This window comes from Balaenoptera physalus, assembly GCF_965194825.1.
Source record: "Balaenoptera physalus genome assembly, chromosome: 20".
Taxonomy (NCBI): Eukaryota; Metazoa; Chordata; class Mammalia; order Artiodactyla; family Balaenopteridae; genus Balaenoptera; species Balaenoptera physalus.
Genome location: NC_138901.1, coordinates 58,475,383 through 58,498,539, shown reverse-complemented (window position 1 = coordinate 58,498,539; position 23,157 = coordinate 58,475,383). Strand labels below are relative to the sequence as shown.

General features: G+C 57.0%; 1 long non-coding RNA gene across 1 annotated transcript in view; it reads right to left on the bottom strand.

Annotated features, from left to right (window-relative positions):
• LOC309650283 overlaps window positions 1–23,157 on the bottom strand; it is a 490,920-nt gene that overhangs the window by 260,882 nt on the left and 206,881 nt on the right. The window lies entirely within an intron of this gene.

The window sequence follows — 23,157 nt, the reverse complement described above, 5'->3', positions numbered from 1 at the left end:
ATCCCCAGCTGTCTCCATATCACAGGTGCGTGACAGCCCCAACTCTCTCCCCATCACAGGTAAGTGACGGCGCCCAGCTCTCTCCCCATCACAGGTATGTGACAGCCCCCAGCTGTCTCAGCATCACAGGTATGTGACAGTCCCCATCTCTCGCCCCATCACAGGTGTGTGACAACCCACAACTCTCTCCCAATCACAGGTATGTGACAACCCCAAGCTCTCTCCCCATCACAGGTATATGACAGCACCCAGCTCTCTCCCCATCACAGATGTTTGACAGTCCCCATCTCTCCCCGCATCACAGGTATGTGACAGCCCCCAGATCTCCCCCATCACAGGTGAGTGACAGCCCCCAGCTGTCTCCACATCACAGTTCTGTGACAGCCCCAAGCTCTCTCCCCATCACAGTTGATTGTAAGCCCCCAGCACCCTTCCCAATCGCCGGTATGTGACAGCCCCCAGCTCTCTCCCCATCACAGGTGTTTGATAGACCCCAGCTCTCTCCTCATCACAGGTGCGTGACAGCCCCCACCTGTCTCCACATCACAGGTATCTGACAGCCCCCAGCTCTCTCCCCATCAGAGGTATTTGACAGTCCCCAGCTGTCACCGCATCACAGTTGCCTGAAAGCCCCAAACTCTCTTCCCATCACAGGTGTGTGACCGTCCCCAGCTGTCTCCATATCACAGGTGCGTGACAGCCCCAACTCTCTCCCCATCACAGGTAAGTGACGGCCCCCAGCTGTCTCTGCATCACAGGTATGTGACAGCCCCCAGCTGTCTCAGCATCACAGGTATGTGACAGTCCCCATCTCTCTCCCCATCACAGGTGTGTGACAGCCCCCAACTCTCTCCCAATCACAGGTATGTTAAGGCCACCAGCTCTCTCCGTATCACAGGTATGGGACAGACCCCAACTTTCTCCCCATCATAGGTGTTTGACAGTCCCCAACTCTCTCCCAATCACAGGTATATGACAGCCCCCAGCTGACTCCCCATTATAAGTATGTGACAGCCCCCAGCTGTCTCCACATCACAGGTATGTGACAGCCACAAACTCTCTCCCCATCACAGGTATGTGACCGTTCCCAGCTGTCTCCATATCAAAGGTGACAACGCACAGCTCTCTCCCCATCACAGGTGAGTGACAGCCCCCATCTGTCTCCGCATCACAGGTGAGTGACAGCCCCCAGCACCCTTCCCAATCACCGGTATGTGACAGCCCCCAGCTCTCTCCCCATCACAGGTGTTTGATAGTCCCCATCTCTCTCCCCATCACAGATGTGTGACAGCCCCCAGCTCTCTCCCCATCACAGGTGCGTGACAGCCCCCAGCACTCTCCCCATCACAGGTATGTGACAGCACCCAGCTCTCTCCCAATCACAGGTATGTGAGACCCCCCAGCTGTCTCCGCATTAAAGGGGCCTGACAGCCCCCATCTCTCTCCCCATCACAGGTATATGACGGCCCCCACCTGTCTCCACATCACAGGTATGTGACAGCCCCCAGATCTCTCCCATCACAAGTGAGTGACAGCCCCCAGCTATCTCCACATCAAAGCTGTGTGACAGCCCCAAGCTCTCTCCCCATCACAGTTGTGTGACGGCCCAAGCTCTCTCCCCATCACAGTTGATTGTAAGCCCCCAGCTCTCTCCCCATCACAGGTGTTTGACAGTCCCCATCTCTCTCCCCATCACAGGTGTATGACAGCCCCCAGCTCTCTCCCCATCACAGGCATGTGACAGACCCCAATATCTCCACATCACAGGTATGTGACAGCCACTAGTTGTCTCCGCATCACAAGTATGTGTGAGCCCCAGCTCTCTCCCCTTCACAGGTGTGTGACAGCCCCCAACTCTCTCCCGATCACAGGTGAGTAACAGCCCACAGCACTCTCCCCATCACAGGTGAGTGACAGCCCCCAACTCTCTCCCCATCACAGGTATGTCATAGCCCCCAGCTGTCTCCCCATCACAGGGGCCTGACAGCCCCCAGCTCTCTCCCCATCACAGGTATGTGACAGCCCCCAGGTGTCTCCACCTCACAGGTGCCTAACAGCCCGGAACTCTCTCCCCATCACAGGTATGCCACAAACCCCAGCTGTCTCCGCATTACAAGTGCCTGACAGCCTCCAACTCTTTCCCCATCACCGGTGAGTGACAGCCCCCACCACCCTTCCAATCACATCTATGTGACAGCCTCCAGCTCTCTCCCCAGCACAGGTATTTGACAGTCCCCATCTCTCTCCCCATCACAGGTGTCTGACAGCCCCCAGCTCTCTGCCCATCACAGGTGAGTGACAGCCCCCAGCTATCTCCCCATCACAAGTGAGTGACAGCCGCCAGCTCTCTCCCCATCACAGGTGTATGACAGCCCCCAGCTCTCTCCCCATCACAAGTGTTTGACAGTCCCCATCTCTCTCCCCATCACAGGTGTGTGAAAGCCCCCAACTCTCTCCCGATCACAGGTATGTGACAGACCCTAGTATCTCCACATCACAGGTATATGACAGCCACTAGTTGTCTCCGCATCACAAGTATGTGTGAGCCCCAGCTCTCTCCCCATCACAGGTGTTTGACAGTCCCCATCTCTCTCCCCTTCACAGGTGTGTGACAGCCCCCAACTCTCTCCCGATCACAGGTGAGTAACAGCCCACAGCACTCTCCCCATCACAGGTGTGTGACAGCCCCCAGCTCTCTCCCCATCACAGGTGAGTGACAGCCCCCAACTCTCTCCCCATCACAGGTATGTCATAGCCCCCAGCTGTCTCCCCATCACAGGGGCCTGACAGCCCCCAACTCTCTCCCCATCACAGGTATGTGATAGCCCCCAGCTCTCTCCCCATCACAGGTGAGTGACAGACCCCAGCTCTCCCCATGATAGGTATGTCACAACCCACAGCTATGTCCGCCTCATAGGTGCGTGACAGCCCCAACTCTCTCCCCATCACAGGTATATGACAGGCCCCAGCTGTCTCCACATCACAGTGATGTGACAGCCCACAGCTCTCTCCCCATTATAGGTATGTGACATCCCCCAGCTGTCTCCCAATCACAGGTATGTGACAACCCCAAACTCTCTCCCCATCACCGGTGTGTGACCGTCCACAGGTGTCTCCATATCACAGGTGCGTGACAACGCCCAGCTATCTCCCTTTCACAGGTGGGTGACAGCCCCCAGCTCTCTCCCCTTCACAGATGAGTGACAGCCGCCATCTCTCTCCCCATTACAGGTGAGTGACAGCCCCCAGCTCTCTTCACATCACAGGTGAGTGACAGCCCCCAGCTCTCTCCCCATGGCAGGAGTCTGACAGCCCCCAGCTCTCTCCCCATCACAGGTGAGTGATAGCCCCAAGCTCTCTCCACATCACTTTTGTGTGACAGCCACCAGCACTCTCCTCATCACAGGTATGTGACAGCACCCAGCTCTCTCCCTATCACAGGTATGTGAGGGCCCCCACCTTCCTCCGCATTACAGGTGCCTGACAGCTGCCAACACTCTCCCCATCACAGGTATGTGACAGCCCACAGCTGTCTCCGCATCACAGGTATGGGACAGCCTCCAGCTCTCTCCCCATCAGAGATGTTTGAAAGTCCCCATCTCTCCCCGCATCACACGTATGTGACAGCCCCCAGGTCTCCCCCATCACAGGTGAGTGATAGCCCCCAGCTATCTCCCCATCACAGGTGTTTGACAACCCCCAGCTCTCTGTCCATCACAGGTGATTGTAAGCCCCCAGCTCTCTCCGCATGACAGGTATGTGACAGCCCCCACCTCTCTCAGCATCACAGGTGCCTGACAGCCCCCAACTCTCTCCCCACCATAGGTATGTGACAGCCCACAGCTGTCTCCACATAACAGGTATGGGACAACCACCAGCTCTCTCCCCATCACAGGTGAGTGACAGCCCCCAGCTCTCTCCCCATCAGAGGTATTTGGCAGTCGCCAGCTGTCACCGCATCACAGTTGCCTGAAAGCCCCAAACTCTCTCCCCATCACAGGTGTGTGACCATCCCCAGCTGTCTCCATATCACAGGTGCGTGACAGCCCCAACTCTCTCCCCATCACAGGTAAGTGACGGCGCCCAGCTCTCTCCCCATCACAGGTATGTGACAGCCCCCAGCTGTCTCAGCATCACAGGTATGTGACAGTCCCCATCTCTCGCCCCATCACAGGTGTGTGACAACCCACAACTCTCTCCCAATCACAGGTATGTGACAACCCCAAGCTCTCTCCCCATCACAGGTATATGACAGCACCCAGCTCTCTCCCCATCACAGATGTTTGACAGTCCCCATCTCTCCCCACATCACAGGTATGTGACAGCCCCCAGATCTCCCCCATCACAGGTGAGTGACAGCCCCCAGCTGTCTCCACATCACAGTTCTGTGACAGCCCCAAGCTCTCTCCCCATCACAGTTGATTGTAAGCCCCCAGCACCCTTCCCAATCGCCGGTATGTGACAGCCCCCAGCTCTCTCCCCATCACAGGTGTTTGATAGACCCCAGCTCTCTCCTCATCACAGGTGCGTGACAGCCCCCACCTGTCTCCACATCACAGGTATCTGACAGCCCCCAGCTCTCTCCCCATCAGAGGTATTTGACAGTCCCCAGCTGTCACCGCATCACAGTTGCCTGAAAGCCCCAAACTCTCTTCCCATCACAGGTGTGTGACCGTCCCCAGCTGTCTCCATATCACAGGTGCGTGACAGCCCCAACTCTCTCCCCATCACAGGTAAGTGACGGCCCCCAGCTGTCTCTGCATCACAGGTATGTGACAGCCCCCAGCTGTCTCAGCATCACAGGTATGTGACAGTCCCCATCTCTCTCCCCATCACAGGTGTGTGACAGCCCCCAACTCTCTCCCAATCACAGGTATGTTAAGGCCACCAGCTCTCTCCGTATCACAGGTATGGGACAGACCCCAACTTTCTCCCCATCATAGGTGTTTGACAGTCCCCAACTCTCTCCCAATCACAGGTATATGACAGCCCCCAGCTGACTCCCCATTATAAGTATGTGACAGCCCCCAGCTGTCTCCACATCACAGGTATGTGACAGCCACAAACTCTCTCCCCATCACAGGTATGTGACCGTTCCCAGCTGTCTCCATATCAAAGGTGACAACGCACAGCTCTCTCCCCATCACAGGTGAGTGACAGCCCCCATCTGTCTCCGCATCACAGGTGAGTGACAGCCCCCAGCACCCTTCCCAATCACCGGTATGTGACAGCCCCCAGCTCTCTCCACATCACAGGTGTTTGATAGTCCCCATCTCTCTCCCCATCACAGATGTGTGACAGCCCCCAGCTCTCTCCCCATCACAGGTGCGTGACAGCCCCCAGCACTCTCCCCATCACAGGTATGTGACAGCACCCAGCTCTCTCCCAATCACAGGTATGTGAGACCCCCCAGCTGTCTCCGCATTAAAGGGGCCTGACAGCCCCCATCTCTCTCCCCATCACAGGTATATGACGGCCCCCACCTGTCTCCACATCACAGGTATGTGACAGCCCCCAGATCTCTCCCATCACAAGTGAGTGACAGCCCCCAGCTATCTCCACATCAAAGCTGTGTGACAGCCCCAAGCTCTCTCCCCATCACAGTTGTGTGACGGCCCAAGCTCTCTCCCCATCACAGTTGATTGTAAGCCCCCAGCTCTCTCCCCATCACAGGTGTTTGACAGTCCCCATCTCTCTCCCCATCACAGGTGTATGACAGCCCCCAGCTCTCTCCCCATCACAGGCATGTGACAGACCCCAATATCTCCACATCACAGGTATGTGACAGCCACTAGTTGTCTCCGCATCACAAGTATGTGTGAGCCCCAGCTCTCTCCCCTTCACAGGTGTGTGACAGCCCCCAACTCTCTCCCGATCACAGGTGAGTAACAGCCCACAGCACTCTCCCCATCACAGGTGAGTGACAGCCCCCAACTCTCTCCCCATCACAGGTATGTCATAGCCCCCAGCTGTCTCCCCATCACAGGGGCCTGACAGCCCCCAGCTCTCTCCCCATCACAGGTATGTGACAGCCCCCAGGTGTCTCCACCTCACAGGTGCCTAACAGCCCGGAACTCTCTCCCCATCACAGGTATGCCACAAACCCCAGCTGTCTCCGCATTACAAGTGCCTGACAGCCCCCAACTCTTTCCCCATCACCGGTGAGTGACAGCCCCCACCACCCTTCCAATCACATCTATGTGACAGCCTCCAGCTCTCTCCCCAGCACAGGTATTTGACAGTCCCCATCTCTCTCCCCATCACAGGTGTCTGACAGCCCCCAGCTCTCTGCCCATCACAGGTGAGTGACAGCCCCCAGCTATCTCCCCATCACAAGTGAGTGACAGCCGCCAGCTCTCTCCCCATCACAGGTGTATGACAGCCCCCAGCTCTCTCCCCATCACAAGTGTTTGACAGTCCCCATCTCTCTCCCCATCACAGGTGTGTGAAAGCCCCCAACTCTCTCCCGATCACAGGTATGTGACAGACCCTAGTATCTCCACATCACAGGTATATGACAGCCACTAGTTGTCTCCGCATCACAAGTATGTGTGAGCCCCAGCTCTCTCCCCATCACAGGTGTTTGACAGTCCCCATCTCTCTCCCCTTCACAGGTGTGTGACAGCCCCCAACTCTCTCCCGATCACAGGTGAGTAACAGCCCACAGCACTCTCCCCATCACAGGTGTGTGACAGCCCCCAGCTCTCTCCCCATCACAGGTGAGTGACAGCCCCCAACTCTCTCCCCATCACAGGTATGTCATAGCCCCCAGCTGTCTCCCCATCACAGGGGCCTGACAGCCCCCAACTCTCTCCCCATCACAGGTATGTGATAGCCCCCAGCTCTCTCCCCATCACAGGTGAGTGACAGACCCCAGCTCTCCCCATGATAGGTATGTCACAACCCACAGCTATGTCCGCCTCATAGGTGCGTGACAGCCCCAACTCTCTCCCCATCACAGGTATATGACAGGCCCCAGCTGTCTCCACATCACAGTGATGTGACAGCCCACAGCTCTCTCCCCATTATAGGTATGTGACATCCCCCAGCTGTCTCCCAATCACAGGTATGTGACAACCCCAAACTCTCTCCCCATCACCGGTGTGTGACCGTCCACAGGTGTCTCCATATCACAGGTGCGTGACAACGCCCAGCTATCTCCCTTTCACAGGTGGGTGACAGCCCCCAGCTCTCTCCCCTTCACAGATGAGTGACAGCCGCCATCTCTCTCCCCATTACAGGTGAGTGACAGCCCCCAGCTCTCTTCACATCACAGGTGAGTGACAGCCCCCAGCTCTCTCCCCATGGCAGGAGTCTGACAGCCCCCAGCTCTCTCCCCATCACAGGTGAGTGATAGCCCCAAGCTCTCTCCACATCACTTTTGTGTGACAGCCACCAGCACTCTCCTCATCACAGGTATGTGACAGCACCCAGCTCTCTCCCTATCACAGGTATGTGAGGGCCCCCACCTTCCTCCGCATTTCAGGTGCCTGACAGCTGCCAACACTCTCCCCATCACAGGTATGTGACAGCCCACAGCTGTCTCCGCATCACAGGTATGGGACAGCCTCCAGCTCTCTCCCCATCAGAGATGTTTGAAAGTCCCCATCTCTCCCCGCATCACACGTATGTGACAGCCCCCAGGTCTCCCCCATCACAGGTGAGTGATAGCCCCCAGCTATCTCCCCATCACAGGTGTTTGACAACCCCCAGCTCTCTGTCCATCACAGGTGATTGTAAGCCCCCAGCTCTCTCCGCATGACAGGTATGTGACAGCCCCCACCTCTCTCAGCATCACAGGTGCCTGACAGCCCCCAACTCTCTCCCCACCATAGGTATGTGACAGCCCACAGCTGTCTCCACATAACAGGTATGGGACAACCCCCAGCTCTCTCCCCATCACAGGTGAGTGACAGCCCCCAGCTCTCTCCCCATCAGAGGTATTTGACAGTCGCCAGCTGTCACCGCATCACAGTTGCCTGAAAGCCCCAAACTCTCTCCCCATCACAGGTGTGTGACCATCCCCAGCTGTCTCCATATCACAGGTGCGTGACAGCCCCAACTCTCTCCCCATCACAGGTAAGTGACGGCGCCCAGCTCTCTCCCCATCACAGGTATGTGACAGCCCCCAGCTGTCTCAGCATCACAGGTATGTGACAGTCCCCATCTCTCGCCCCATCACAGGTGTGTGACAACCCACAACTCTCTCCCAATCACAGGTATGTGACAACCCCAAGCTCTCTCCCCATCACAGGTATATGACAGCACCCAGCTCTCTCCCCATCACAGATGTTTGACAGTCCCCATCTCTCCCCGCATCACAGGTATGTGACAGCCCCCAGATCTCCCCCATCACAGGTGAGTGACAGCCCCCAGCTGTCTCCACATCACAGTTCTGTGACAGCCCCAAGCTCTCTCCCCATCACAGTTGATTGTAAGCCCCCAGCACCCTTCCCAATCGCCGGTATGTGACAGCCCCCAGCTCTCTCCCCATCAGAGGTATTTGACAGTCCCCAGCTGTCACCGCATCACAGTTGCCTGAAAGCCCCAAACTCTCTTCCCATCACAGGTGTGTGACCGTCCCCAGCTGTCTCCATATCACAGGTGCGTGACAGCCCCAACTCTCTCCCCATCACAGGTAAGTGACGGCCCCCAGCTGTCTCTGCATCACAGGTATGTGACAGCCCCCAGCTGTCTCAGCATCACAGGTATGTGACAGTCCCCATCTCTCTCCCCATCACAGGTGTGTGACAGCCCCCAACTCTCTCCCAATCACAGGTATGTTAAGGCCACCAGCTCTCTCCGTATCACAGGTATGGGACAGACCCCAACTTTCTCCCCATCATAGGTGTTTGACAGTCCCCAACTCTCTCCCAATCACAGGTATATGACAGCCCCCAGCTGACTCCCCATTATAAGTATGTGACAGCCCCCAGCTGTCTCCACATAACAGGTATGTGACAGCCACAAACTCTCTCCCCATCACAGGTATGTGACCGTTCCCAGCTGTCTCCATATCAAAGGTGACAACGCACAGCTCTCTCCCCATCACAGGTGAGTGACAGCCCCCATCTGTCTCCGCATCACAGGTGAGTGACAGCCCCCAGCACCCTTCCCAATCACCGGTATGTGACAGCCCCCAGCTCTCTCCCCATCACAGGTGTTTGATAGTCCCCATCTCTCTCCCCATCACAGATGTGTGACAGCCCCCAGCTCTCTCCCCATCACAGGTGCGTGACAGCCCCCAGCACTCTCCCCATCACAGGTATGTGACAGCACCCAGCTCTCTCCCAATCACAGGTATGTGAGACCCCCCAGCTGTCTCCGCATTAAAGGGGCCTGACAGCCCCCATCTCTCTCCCCATCACAGGTATATGACGGCCCCCACCTGTCTCCACATCACAGGTATGTGACAGCCCCCAGATCTCTCCCATCACAAGTGAGTGACAGCCCCCAGCTATCTCCACATCAAAGCTGTGTGACAGCCCCAAGCTCTCTCCCCATCACAGTTGATTGTAAGCCCCCAGCTCTCTCCCCATCACAGGTGTTTGACAGTCCCCATCTCTCTCCCCATCACAGGTGTATGACAGCCCCCAGCTCTCTCCCCATCACAGGCATGTGACAGACCCCAATATCTCCACATCACAGGTATGTGACAGCCACTAGTTGTCTCCGCATCACAAGTATGTGTGAGCCCCAGCTCTCTCCCCTTCACAGGTGTGTGACAGCCCCCAACTCTCTCCCGATCACAGGTGAGTAACAGTCCACAGCACTCTCCCCATCACAGGTGAGTGACAGCCCCCAACTCTCTCCCCATCACAGGTATGTCATAGCCCCCAGCTGTCTCCCCATCACAGGGGCCTGACAGCCCCCAGCTCTCTCCCCATCACAGGTATGTGACAGCCCCCAGGTGTCTCCACCTCACAGGTGCCTAACAGCCCGGAACTCTCTCCCCATCACAGGTATGCCACAAACCCCAGCTGTCTCCGCATTACAAGTGCCTGACAGCCCCCAACTCTTTCCCCATCACCGGTGAGTGACAGCCCCCACCACCCTTCCAATCACATCTATGTGACAGCCTCCAGCTCTCTCCCCAGCACAGGTATTTGACAGTCCCCATCTCTCTCCCCATCACAGGTGTCTGACAGCCCCCAGCTCTCTGCCCATCACAGGTGAGTGACAGCCCCCAGCTATCTCCCCATCACAAGTGAGTGACAGCCGCCAGCTCTCTCCCCATCACAGGTGTATGACAGCCCCCAGCTCTCTCCCCATCACAAGTGTTTGACAGTCCCCATCTCTCTCCCCATCACAGGTGTGTGAAAGCCCCCAACTCTCTCCCGATCACAGGTATGTGACAGACCCTAGTATCTCCACATCACAGGTATATGACAGCCACTAGTTGTCTCCGCATCACAAGTATGTGTGAGCCCCAGCTCTCTCCCCATCACAGGTGTTTGACAGTCCCCATCTCTCTCCCCTTCACAGGTGTGTGACAGCCCCCAACTCTCTCCCGATCACAGGTGAGTAACAGCCCACAGCACTCTCCCCATCACAGGTGTGTGACAGCCCCCAGCTCTCTCCCCATCACAGGTGAGTGACAGCCCCCAACTCTCTCCCCATCACAGGTATGTCATAGCCCCCAGCTGTCTCCCCATCACAGGGGCCTGACAGTCCCCAACTCTCTCCCCATCACAGGTATGTGATAGCCCCCAGCTCTCTCCCCATCACAGGTGAGTGACAGACCCCAGCTCTCCCCATGATAGGTATGTCACAACCCACAGCTATGTCCGCCTCATAGGTGCGTGACAGCCCCAACTCTCTCCCCATCACAGGTATATGACAGGCCCCAGCTGTCTCCACATCACAGTGATGTGACAGCCCACAGCTCTCTCCCCATTATAGGTATGTGACATCCCCCAGCTGTCTCCCAATCACAGGTATGTGACAACCCCAAACTCTCTCCCCATCACCGGTGTGTGACCGTCCACAGGTGTCTCCATATCACAGGTGCGTGACAACGCCCAGCTATCTCCCTTTCACAGGTGGGTGACAGCCCCCAGCTCTCTCCCCTTCACAGATGAGTGACAGCCGCCATCTCTCTCCCCATTACAGGTGAGTGACAGCCCCCAGCTCTCTTCACATCACAGGTGAGTGACAGCCCCCAGCTCTCTCCCCATGGCAGGAGTCTGACAGCCCCCAGCTCTCTCCCCATCACAGGTGAGTGATAGCCCCAAGCTCTCTCCACATCACTTTTGTGTGACAGCCACCAGCACTCTCCTCATCACAGGTATGTGACAGCACCCAGCTCTCTCCCTATCACAGGTATGTGAGGGCCCCCACCTTCCTCCGCATTACAGGTGCCTGACAGCTGCCAACACTCTCCCCATCACAGGTATGTGACAGCCCACAGCTGTCTCCGCATCACAGGTATGGGACAGCCTCCAGCTCTCTCCCCATCAGAGATGTTTTAAAGTCCCCATCTCTCCCCGCATCACACGTATGTGACAGCCCCCAGGTCTCCCCATCACAGGTGAGTGATAGCCCCCAGCTATCTCCCCATCACAGGTGTTTGACAACCCCCAGCTCTCTGTCCATCACAGGTGATTGTAAGCCCCCAGCTCTCTCCGCATGACAGGTATGTGACAGCCCCCACCTCTCTCAGCATCACAGGTGCCTGACAGCCCCCAACTCTCTCCCCACCATAGGTATGTGACAGCCCACAGCTGTCTCCACATAACAGGTATGGGACAACCCCCAGCTCTCTCCCCATCACAGGTGAGTGACAGCCCCCAGCTCTCTCCCCATCAGAGGTATTTGGCAGTCGCCAGCTGTCACCGCATCACAGTTGCCTGAAAGCCCCAAACTCTCTCCCCATCACAGGTGTGTGACCATCCCCAGCTGTCTCCATATCACAGGTGCGTGACAGCCCCAACTCTCTCCCCATCACAGGTAAGTGACGGCGCCCAGCTCTCTCCCCATCACAGGTATGTGACAGCCCCCAGCTGTCTCAGCATCACAGGTATGTGACAGTCCCCATCTCTCGCCCCATCACAGGTGTGTGACAACCCACAACTCTCTCCCAATCACAGGTATGTGACAACCCCAAGCTCTCTCCCCATCACAGGTATATGACAGCACCCAGCTCTCTCCCCATCACAGATGTTTGACAGTCCCCATCTCTCCCCGCATCACAGGTATGTGACAGCCCCCAGATCTCCCCCATCACAGGTGAGTGACAGCCCCCAGCTGTCTCCACATCACAGTTCTGTGACAGCCCCAAGCTCTCTCCCCATCACAGTTGATTGTAAGCCCCCAGCACCCTTCCCAATCGCCGGTATGTGACAGCCCCCAGCTCTCTCCCCATCACAGGTGTTTGATAGACCCCAGCTCTCTCCTCATCACAGGTGCGTGACAGCCCCCACCTGTCTCCACATCACAGGTATCTGACAGCCCCCAGCTCTCTCCCCATCAGAGGTATTTGACAGTCCCCAGCTGTCACCGCATCACAGTTGCCTGAAAGCCCCAAACTCTCTTCCCATCACAGGTGTGTGACCGTCCCCAGCTGTCTCCATATCACAGGTGCGTGACAGCCCCAACTCTCTCCCCATCACAGGTAAGTGACGGCCCCCAGCTGTCTCTGCATCACAGGTATGTGACAGCCCCCAGCTGTCTCAGCATCACAGGTATGTGACAGTCCCCATCTCTCTCCCCATCACAGGTGTGTGACAGCCCCCAACTCTCTCCCAATCACAGGTATGTTAAGGCCACCAGCTCTCTCCGTATCACAGGTATGGGACAGACCCCAACTTTCTCCCCATCATAGGTGTTTGACAGTCCCCAACTCTCTCCCAATCACAGGTATATGACAGCCCCCAGCTGACTCCCCATTATAAGTATGTGACAGCCCCCAGCTGTCTCCACATCACAGGTATGTGACAGCCACAAACTCTCTCCCCATCACAGGTATGTGACCGTTCCCAGCTGTCTCCATATCAAAGGTGACAACGCACAGCTCTCTCCCCATCACAGGTGAGTGAGAGCCCCCATCTGTCTCCGCATCACAGGTGAGTGACAGCCCCCAGCACCCTTCCCAATCACCGGTATGTGACAGCCCCCAGCTCTCTCCACATCACAGGTGTTTGATAGTCCCCATCTCTCTCCCCATCACAGATGTGTGACAGCCCCCAGCTCTCTCCCCATCACAGGTGCGTGACAGCCCCCAGCACTCTCCCCATCACAGGTATGTGACAGCACCCAGCTCTCTCCCAATCACAGGTATGTGAGACCCCCCAGCTGTCTCCGCATTAAAGGGGCCTGACAGCCCCCATCTCTCTCCCCATCACAGGTATATGACGGCCCCCACCTGTCTCCACATCACAGGTATGTGACAGCCCCCAGATCTCTCCCATCACAAGTGAGTGACAGCCCCCAGCTATCTCCACATCAAAGCTGTGTGACAGCCCCAAGCTCTCTCCCCATCACAGTTGTGTGACGGCCCAAGCTCTCTTCCCATCACAGTTGATTGTAAGCCCCCAGCTCTCTCCCCATCACAGGTGTTTGACAGTCCCCATCTCTCTCCCCATCACAGGTGTATGACAGCCCCCAGCTCTCTCCCCATCACAGGCATGTGACAGACCCCAATATCTCCACATCACAGGTATGTGACAGCCACTAGTTGTCTCCGCATCACAAGTATGTGTGAGCCCCAGCTCTCTCCCCTTCACAGGTGTGTGACAGCCCCCAACTCTCTCCCGATCACAGGTGAGTAACAGCCCACAGCACTCTCCCCATCACAGGTGAGTGACAGCCCCCAACTCTCTCCCCATCACAGGTATGTCATAGCCCCCAGCTGTCTCCCCATCACAGGGGCCTGACAGCCCCCAGCTCTCTCCCCATCACAGGTATGTGACAGCCCCCAGGTGTCTCCACCTCACAGGTGCCTAACAGCCCGGAACTCTCTCCCCATCACAGGTATGCCACAAACCCCAGCTGTCTCCGCATTACAAGTGCCTGACAGCCCCCAACTCTTTCCCCATCACCGGTGAGTGACAGCCCCCACCACCCTTCCAATCACATCTATGTGACAGCCTCCAGCTCTCTCCCCAGCACAGGTATTTGACAGTCCCCATCTCTCTCCCCATCACAGGTGTCTGACAGCCCCCAGCTCTCTGCCCATCACAGGTGAGTGACAGCCCCCAGCTATCTCCCCATCACAAGTGAGTGACAGCCGCCAGCTCTCTCCCCATCACAGGTGTATGACAGCCCCCAGCTCTCTCCCCATCACAAGTGTTTGACAGTCCCCATCTCTCTCCCCATCACAGGTGTGTGAAAGCCCCCAACTCTCTCCCGATCACAGGTATGTGACAGACCCTAGTATCTCCACATCACAGGTATATGACAGCCACTAGTTGTCTCCGCATCACAAGTATGTGTGAGCCCCAGCTCTCTCCCCATCACAGGTGTTTGACAGTCCCCATCTCTCTCCCCTTCACAGGTGTGTGACAGCCCCCAACTCTCTCCCGATCACAGGTGAGTAACAGCCCACAGCACTCTCCCCATCACAGGTGTGTGACAGCCCCCAGCTCTCTCCCCATCACAGGTGAGTGACAGCCCCCAACTCTCTCCCCATCACAGGTATGTCATAGCCCCCAGCTGTCTCCCCATCACAGGGGCCTGACAGCCCCCAACTCTCTCCCCATCACAGGTATGTGATAGCCCCCAGCTCTCTCCCCATCACAGGTGAGTGACAGACCCCAGCTCTCCCCATGATAGGTATGTCACAACCCACAGCTATGTCCGCCTCATAGGTGCGTGACAGCCCCAACTCTCTCCCCATCACAGGTATATGACAGGCCCCAGCTGTCTCCACATCACAGTGATGTGACAGCCCACAGCTCTCTCCCCATTATAGGTATGTGACATCCCCCAGCTGTCTCCCAATCACAGGTATGTGACAACCCCAAACTCTCTCCCCATCACCGGTGTGTGACCGTCCACAGGTGTCTCCATATCACAGGTGCGTGACAACGCCCAGCTATCTCCCTTTCACAGGTGGGTGACAGCCCCCAGCTCTCTCCCCTTCACAGATGAGTGACAGCCGCCATCTCTCTCCCCATTACAGGTGAGTGACAGCCCCCAGCTCTCTTCACATCACAGGTGAGTGACAGCCCCCAGCTCTCTCCCCATGGCAGGAGTCTGACAGCCCCCAGCTCTCTCCCCATCACAGGTGAGTGATAGCCCCAAGCTCTCTCCACATCACTTTTGTGTGACAGCCACCAGCACTCTCCTCATCACAGGTATGTGACAGCACCCAGCTCTCTCCCTATCACAGGTATGTGAGGGCCCCCACCTTCCTCCGCATTACAGGTGCCTGACAGCTGCCAACACTCTCCCCATCACAGGTATGTGACAGCCCACAGCTGTCTCCGCATCACAGGTATGGGACAGCCTCCAGCTCTCTCCCCATCAGAGATGTTTGAAAGTCCCCATCTCTCCCCGCATCACACGTATGTGACAGCCCCCAGGTCTCCCCCATCACAGGTGAGTGATAGCCCCCAGCTATCTCCCCATCACAGGTGTTTGACAACCCCCAGCTCTCTGTCCATCACAGGTGATTGTAAGCCCCCAGCTCTCTCCGCATGACAGGTATGTGACAGCCCCCACCTCTCTCAGCATCACAGGTGCCTGACAGCCCCCAACTCTCTCCCCACCATAGGTATGTGACAGCCCACAGCTGTCTCCACATAACAGGTATGGGACAACCCCCAGCTCTCTCCCCATCACAGGTGAGTGACAGCCCCCAGCTCTCTCCCCATCAGAGGTATTTGACAGTCGCCAGCTGTCACCGCATCACAGTTGCCTGAAAGCCCCAAACTCTCTCCCCATCACAGGTGTGTGACCATCCCCAGCTGTCTCCATATCACAGGTGCGTGACAGCCCCAACTCTCTCCCCATCACAGGTAAGTGACGGCGCCCAGCTCTCTCCCCATCACAGGTATGTGACAGCCCCCAGCTGTCTCAGCATCACAGGTATGTGACAGTCCCCATCTCTCGCCCCATCACAGGTGTGTGACAACCCACAACTCTCTCCCAATCACAGGTATGTGACAACCCCAAGCTCTCTCCCCATCACAGGTATATGACAGCACCCAGCTCTCTCCCCATCACAGATGTTTGACAGTCCCCATCTCTCCCCGCATCACAGGTATGTGACAGCCCCCAGATCTCCCCCATCACAGGTGAGTGACAGCCCCCAGCTGTCTCCACATCACAGTTCTGTGACAGCCCCAAGCTCTCTCCCCATCACAGTTGATTGTAAGCCCCCAGCACCCTTCCCAATCGCCGGTATGTGACAGCCCCCAGCTCTCTCCCCATCACAGGTGTTTGATAGACCCCAGCTCTCTCCTCATCACAGGTGCGTGACAGCCCCCACCTGTCTCCACATCACAGGTATCTGACAGCCCCCAGCTCTCTCCCCATCAGAGGTATTTGACAGTCCCCAGCTGTCACCGCATCACAGTTGCCTGAAAGCCCCAAACTCTCTTCCCATCACAGGTGTGTGACCGTCCCCAGCTGTCTCCATATCACAGGTGCGTGACAGCCCCAACTCTCTCCCCATCACAGGTAAGTGACGGCCCCCAGCTGTCTCTGCATCACAGGTATGTGACAGCCCCCAGCTGTCTCAGCATCACAGGTATGTGACAGTCCCCATCTCTCTCCCCATCACAGGTGTGTGACAGCCCCCAACTCTCTCCCAATCACAGGTATGTTAAGGCCACCAGCTCTCTCCGTATCACAGGTATGGGACAGACCCCAACTTTCTCCCCATCATAGGTGTTTGACAGTCCCCAACTCTCTCCCAATCACAGGTATATGACAGCCCCCAGCTGACTCCCCATTATAAGTATGTGACAGCCCCCAGCTGTCTCCACATCACAGGTATGTGACAGCCACAAACTCTCTCCCCATCACAGGTATGTGACCGTTCCCAGCTGTCTCCATATCAAAGGTGACAACGCACAGCTCTCTCCCCATCACAGGTGAGTGAGAGCCCCCATCTGTCTCCGCATCACAGGTGAGTGACAGCCCCCAGCACCCTTCCCAATCACCGGTATGTGACAGCCCCCAGCTCTCTCCACATCACAGGTGTTTGATAGTCCCCATCTCTCTCCCCATCACAGATGTGTGACAGCCCCCAGCTCTCTCCCCATCACAGGTGCGTGACAGCCCCCAGCACTCTCCCCATCACAGGTATGTGACAGCACCCAGCTCTCTCCCAATCACAGGTATGTGAGACCCCCCAGCTGTCTCCGCATTAAAGGGGCCTGACAGCCCCCATCTCTCTCCCCATCACAGGTATATGACGGCCCCCACCTGTCTCCACATCACAGGTATGTGACAGCCCCCAGATCTCTCCCATCACAAGTGAGTGACAGCCCCCAGCTATCTCCACATCAAAGCTGTGTGACAGCCCCAAGCTCTCTCCCCATCACAGTTGTGTGACGGCCCAAGCTCTCTTCCCATCACAGTTGATTGTAAGCCCCCAGCTCTCTCCCCATCACAGGTGTTTGACAGTCCCCATCTCTCTCCCCATCACAGGTGTATGACAGCCCCCAGCTCTCTCCCCATCACAGGCATGTGACAGACCCCAATATCTCCACATCACAGGTATGTGACAGCCACTAGTTGTCTCCGCATCACAAGTATGTGTGAGCCCCAGCTCTCTCCCCTTCACAGGTGTGTGACAGCCCCCAACTCTCTCCCGATCACAGGTGAGTAACAGCCCACAGCACTCTCCCCATCACAGGTGAGTGACAGCCCCCAACTCTCTCCCCATCACAGGTATGTCATAGCCCCCAGCTGTCTCCCCATCACAGGGGCCTGACAGCCCCCAGCTCTCTCCCCATCACAGGTATGTGACAGCCCCCAGGTGTCTCCACCTCACAGGTGCCTAACAGCCCGGAACTCTCTCCCCATCACAGGTATGCCACAAACCCCAGCTGTCTCCGCATTACAAGTGCCTGACAGCCCCCAACTCTTTCCCCATCACCGGTGAGTGACAGCCCCCACCACCCTTCCAATCACATCTATGTGACAGCCTCCAGCTCTCTCCCCAGCACAGGTATTTGACAGTCCCCATCTCTCTCCCCATCACAGGTGTCTGACAGCCCCCAGCTCTCTGCCCATCACAGGTGAGTGACAGCCCCCAGCTATCTCCCCATCACAAGTGAGTGACAGCCGCCAGCTCTCTCCCCATCACAGGTGTATGACAGCCCCCAGCTCTCTCCCCATCACAAGTGTTTGACAGTCCCCATCTCTCTCCCCATCACAGGTGTGTGAAAGCCCCCAACTCTCTCCCGATCACAGGTATGTGACAGACCCTAGTATCTCCACATCACAGGTATATGACAGCCACTAGTTGTCTCCGCATCACAAGTATGTGTGAGCCCCAGCTCTCTCCCCATCACAGGTGTTTGACAGTCCCCATCTCTCTCCCCTTCACAGGTGTGTGACAGCCCCCAACTCTCTCCCGATCACAGGTGAGTAACAGCCCACAGCACTCTCCCCATCACAGGTGTGTGACAGCCCCCAGCTCTCTCCCCATCACAGGTGAGTGACAGCCCCCAACTCTCTCCCCATCACAGGTATGTCATAGCCCCCAGCTGTCTCCCCATCACAGGGGCCTGACAGCCCCCAACTCTCTCCCCATCACAGGTATGTGATAGCCCCCAGCTCTCTCCCCATCACAGGTGAGTGACAGACCCCAGCTCTCCCCATGATAGGTATGTCACAACCCACAGCTATGTCCGCCTCATAGGTGCGTGACAGCCCCAACTCTCTCCCCATCACAGGTATATGACAGGCCCCAGCTGTCTCCACATCACAGTGATGTGACAGCCCACAGCTCTCTCCCCATTATAGGTATGTGACATCCCCCAGCTGTCTCCCAATCACAGGTATGTGACAACCCCAAACTCTCTCCCCATCACCGGTGTGTGACCGTCCACAGGTGTCTCCATATCACAGGTGCGTGACAACGCCCAGCTATCTCCCTTTCACAGGTGGGTGACAGCCCCCAGCTCTCTCCCCTTCACAGATGAGTGACAGCCGCCATCTCTCTCCCCATTACAGGTGAGTGACAGCCCCCAGCTCTCTTCACATCACAGGTGAGTGACAGCCCCCAGCTCTCTCCCCATGGCAGGAGTCTGACAGCCCCCAGCTCTCTCCCCATCACAGGTGAGTGATAGCCCCAAGCTCTCTCCACATCACTTTTGTGTGACAGCCACCAGCACTCTCCTCATCACAGGTATGTGACAGCACCCAGCTCTCTCCCTATCACAGGTATGTGAGGGCCCCCACCTTCCTCCGCATTACAGGTGCCTGACAGCTGCCAACACTCTCCCCATCACAGGTATGTGACAGCCCACAGCTGTCTCCGCATCACAGGTATGGGACAGCCTCCAGCTCTCTCCCCATCAGAGATGTTTGAAAGTCCCCATCTCTCCCCGCATCACACGTATGTGACAGCCCCCAGGTCTCCCCCATCACAGGTGAGTGATAGCCCCCAGCTATCTCCCCATCACAGGTGTTTGACAACCCCCAGCTCTCTGTCCATCACAGGTGATTGTAAGCCCCCAGCTCTCTCCGCATGACAGGTATGTGACAGCCCCCACCTCTCTCAGCATCACAGGTGCCTGACAGCCCCCAACTCTCTCCCCACCATAGGTATGTGACAGCCCACAGCTGTCTCCACATAACAGGTATGGGACAACCCCCAGCTCTCTCCCCATCACAGGTGAGTGACAGCCCCCAGCTCTCTCCCCATCAGAGGTATTTGACAGTCGCCAGCTGTCACCGCATCACAGTTGCCTGAAAGCCCCAAACTCTCTCCCCATCACAGGTGTGTGACCATCCCCAGCTGTCTCCATATCACAGGTGCGTGACAGCCCCAACTCTCTCCCCATCACAGGTAAGTGACGGCGCCCAGCTCTCTCCCCATCACAGGTATGTGACAGCCCCCAGCTGTCTCAGCATCACAGGTATGTGACAGTCCCCATCTCTCGCCCCATCACAGGTGTGTGACAACCCACAACTCTCTCCCAATCACAGGTATGTGACAACCCCAAGCTCTCTCCCCATCACAGGTATATGACAGCACCCAGCTCTCTCCCCATCACAGATGTTTGACAGTCCCCATCTCTCCCCGCATCACAGGTATGTGACAGCCCCCAGATCTCCCCCATCACAGGTGAGTGACAGCCCCCAGCTGTCTCCACATCACAGTTCTGTGACAGCCCCAAGCTCTCTCCCCATCACAGTTGATTGTAAGCCCCCAGCACCCTTCCCAATCGCCGGTATGTGACAGCCCCCAGCTCTCTCCCCATCAGAGGTATTTGACAGTCCCCAGCTGTCACCGCATCACAGTTGCCTGAAAGCCCCAAACTCTCTTCCCATCACAGGTGTGTGACCGTCCCCAGCTGTCTCCATATCACAGGTGCGTGACAGCCCCAACTCTCTCCCCATCACAGGTAAGTGACGGCCCCCAGCTGTCTCTGCATCACAGGTATGTGACAGCCCCCAGCTGTCTCAGCATCACAGGTATGTGACAGTCCCCATCTCTCTCCCCATCACAGGTGTGTGACAGCCCCCAACTCTCTCCCAATCACAGGTATGTTAAGGCCACCAGCTCTCTCCGTATCACAGGTATGGGACAGACCCCAACTTTCTCCCCATCATAGGTGTTTGACAGTCCCCAACTCTCTCCCAATCACAGGTATATGACAGCCCCCAGCTGACTCCCCATTATAAGTATGTGACAGCCCCCAGCTGTCTCCACATCACAGGTATGTGACAGCCACAAACTCTCTCCCCATCACAGGTATGTGACCGTTCCCAGCTGTCTCCATATCAAAGGTGACAACGCACAGCTCTCTCCCCATCACAGGTGAGTGACAGCCCCCATCTGTCTCCGCATCACAGGTGAGTGACAGCCCCCAGCACCCTTCCCAATCACCGGTATGTGACAGCCCCCAGCTCTCTCCCCATCACAGGTGTTTGATAGTCCCCATCTCTCTCCCCATCACAGATGTGTGACAGCCCCCAGCTCTCTCCCCATCACAGGTGCGTGACAGCCCCCAGCACTCTCCCCATCACAGGTATGTGACAGCACCCAGCTCTCTCCCAATCACAGGTATGTGAGACCCCCCAGCTGTCTCCGCATTAAAGGGGCCTGACAGCCCCCATCTCTCTCCCCATCACAGGTATATGACGGCCCCCACCTGTCTCCACATCACAGGTATGTGACAGCCCCCAGATCTCTCCCATCACAAGTGAGTGACAGCCCCCAGCTATCTCCACATCAAAGCTGTGTGACAGCCCCAAGCTCTCTCCCCATCACAGTTGTGTGACGGCCCAAGCTCTCTCCCCATCACAGTTGATTGTAAGCCCCCAGCTCTCTCCCCATCACAGGTGTTTGACAGTCCCCATCTCTCTCCCCATCACAGGTGTATGACAGCCCCCAGCTCTCTCCCCATCACAGGCATGTGACAGACCCCAATATCTCCACATCACAGGTATGTGACAGCCACTAGTTGTCTCCGCATCACAAGTATGTGTGAGCCCCAGCTCTCTCCCCTTCACAGGTGTGTGACAGCCCCCAACTCTCTCCCGATCACAGGTGAGTAACAGCCCACAGCACTCTCCCCATCACAGGTGAGTGACAGCCCCCAACTCTCTCCCCATCACAGGTATGTCATAGCCCCCAGCTGTCTCCCCATCACAGGGGCCTGACAGCCCCCAGCTCTCTCCCCATCACAGGTATGTGACAGCCCCCAGGTGTCTCCACCTCACAGGTGCCTAACAGCCCGGAACTCTCTCCCCATCACAGGTATGCCACAAACCCCAGCTGTCTCCGCATTACAAGTGCCTGACAGCCCCCAACTCTTTCCCCATCACCGGTGAGTGACAGCCCCCACCACCCTTCCAATCACATCTATGTGACAGCCTCCAGCTCTCTCCCCAGCACAGGTATTTGACAGTCCCCATCTCTCTCCCCATCACAGGTGTCTGACAGCCCCCAGCTCTCTGCCCATCACAGGTGAGTGACAGCCCCCAGCTATCTCCCCATCACAAGTGAGTGACAGCCGCCAGCTCTCTCCCCATCACAGGTGTATGACAGCCCCCAGCTCTCTCCCCATCACAAGTGTTTGACAGTCCCCATCTCTCTCCCCATCACAGGTGTGTGAAAGCCCCCAACTCTCTCCCGATCACAGGTATGTGACAGACCCTAGTATCTCCACATCACAGGTATATGACAGCCACTAGTTGTCTCCGCATCACAAGTATGTGTGAGCCCCAGCTCTCTCCCCATCACAGGTGTTTGACAGTCCCCATCTCTCTCCCCTTCACAGGTGTGTGACAGCCCCCAACTCTCTCCCGATCACAGGTGAGTAACAGCCCACAGCACTCTCCCCATCACAGGTGTGTGACAGCCCCCAGCTCTCTCCCCATCACAGGTGAGTGACAGCCCCCAACTCTCTCCCCATCACAGGTATGTCATAGCCCCCAGCTGTCTCCCCATCACAGGGGCCTGACAGCCCCCAACTCTCTCCCCATCACAGGTATGTGATAGCCCCCAGCTCTCTCCCCATCACAGGTGAGTGACAGACCCCAGCTCTCCCCATGATAGGTATGTCACAACCCACAGCTATGTCCGCCTCATAGGTGCGTGACAGCCCCAACTCTCTCCCCATCACAGGTATATGACAGGCCCCAGCTGTCTCCACATCACAGTGATGTGACAGCCCACAGCTCTCTCCCCATTATAGGTATGTGACATCCCCCAGCTGTCTCCCAATCACAGGTATGTGACAACCCCAAACTCTCTCCCCATCACCGGTGTGTGACCGTCCACAGGTGTCTCCATATCACAGGTGCGTGACAACGCCCAGCTATCTCCCTTTCACAGGTGGGTGACAGCCCCCAGCTCTCTCCCCTTCACAGATGAGTGACAGCCGCCATCTCTCTCCCCATTACAGGTGAGTGACAGCCCCCAGCTCTCTTCACATCACAGGTGAGTGACAGCCCCCAGCTCTCTCCCCATGGCAGGAGTCTGACAGCCCCCAGCTCTCTCCCCATCACAGGTGAGTGATAGCCCCA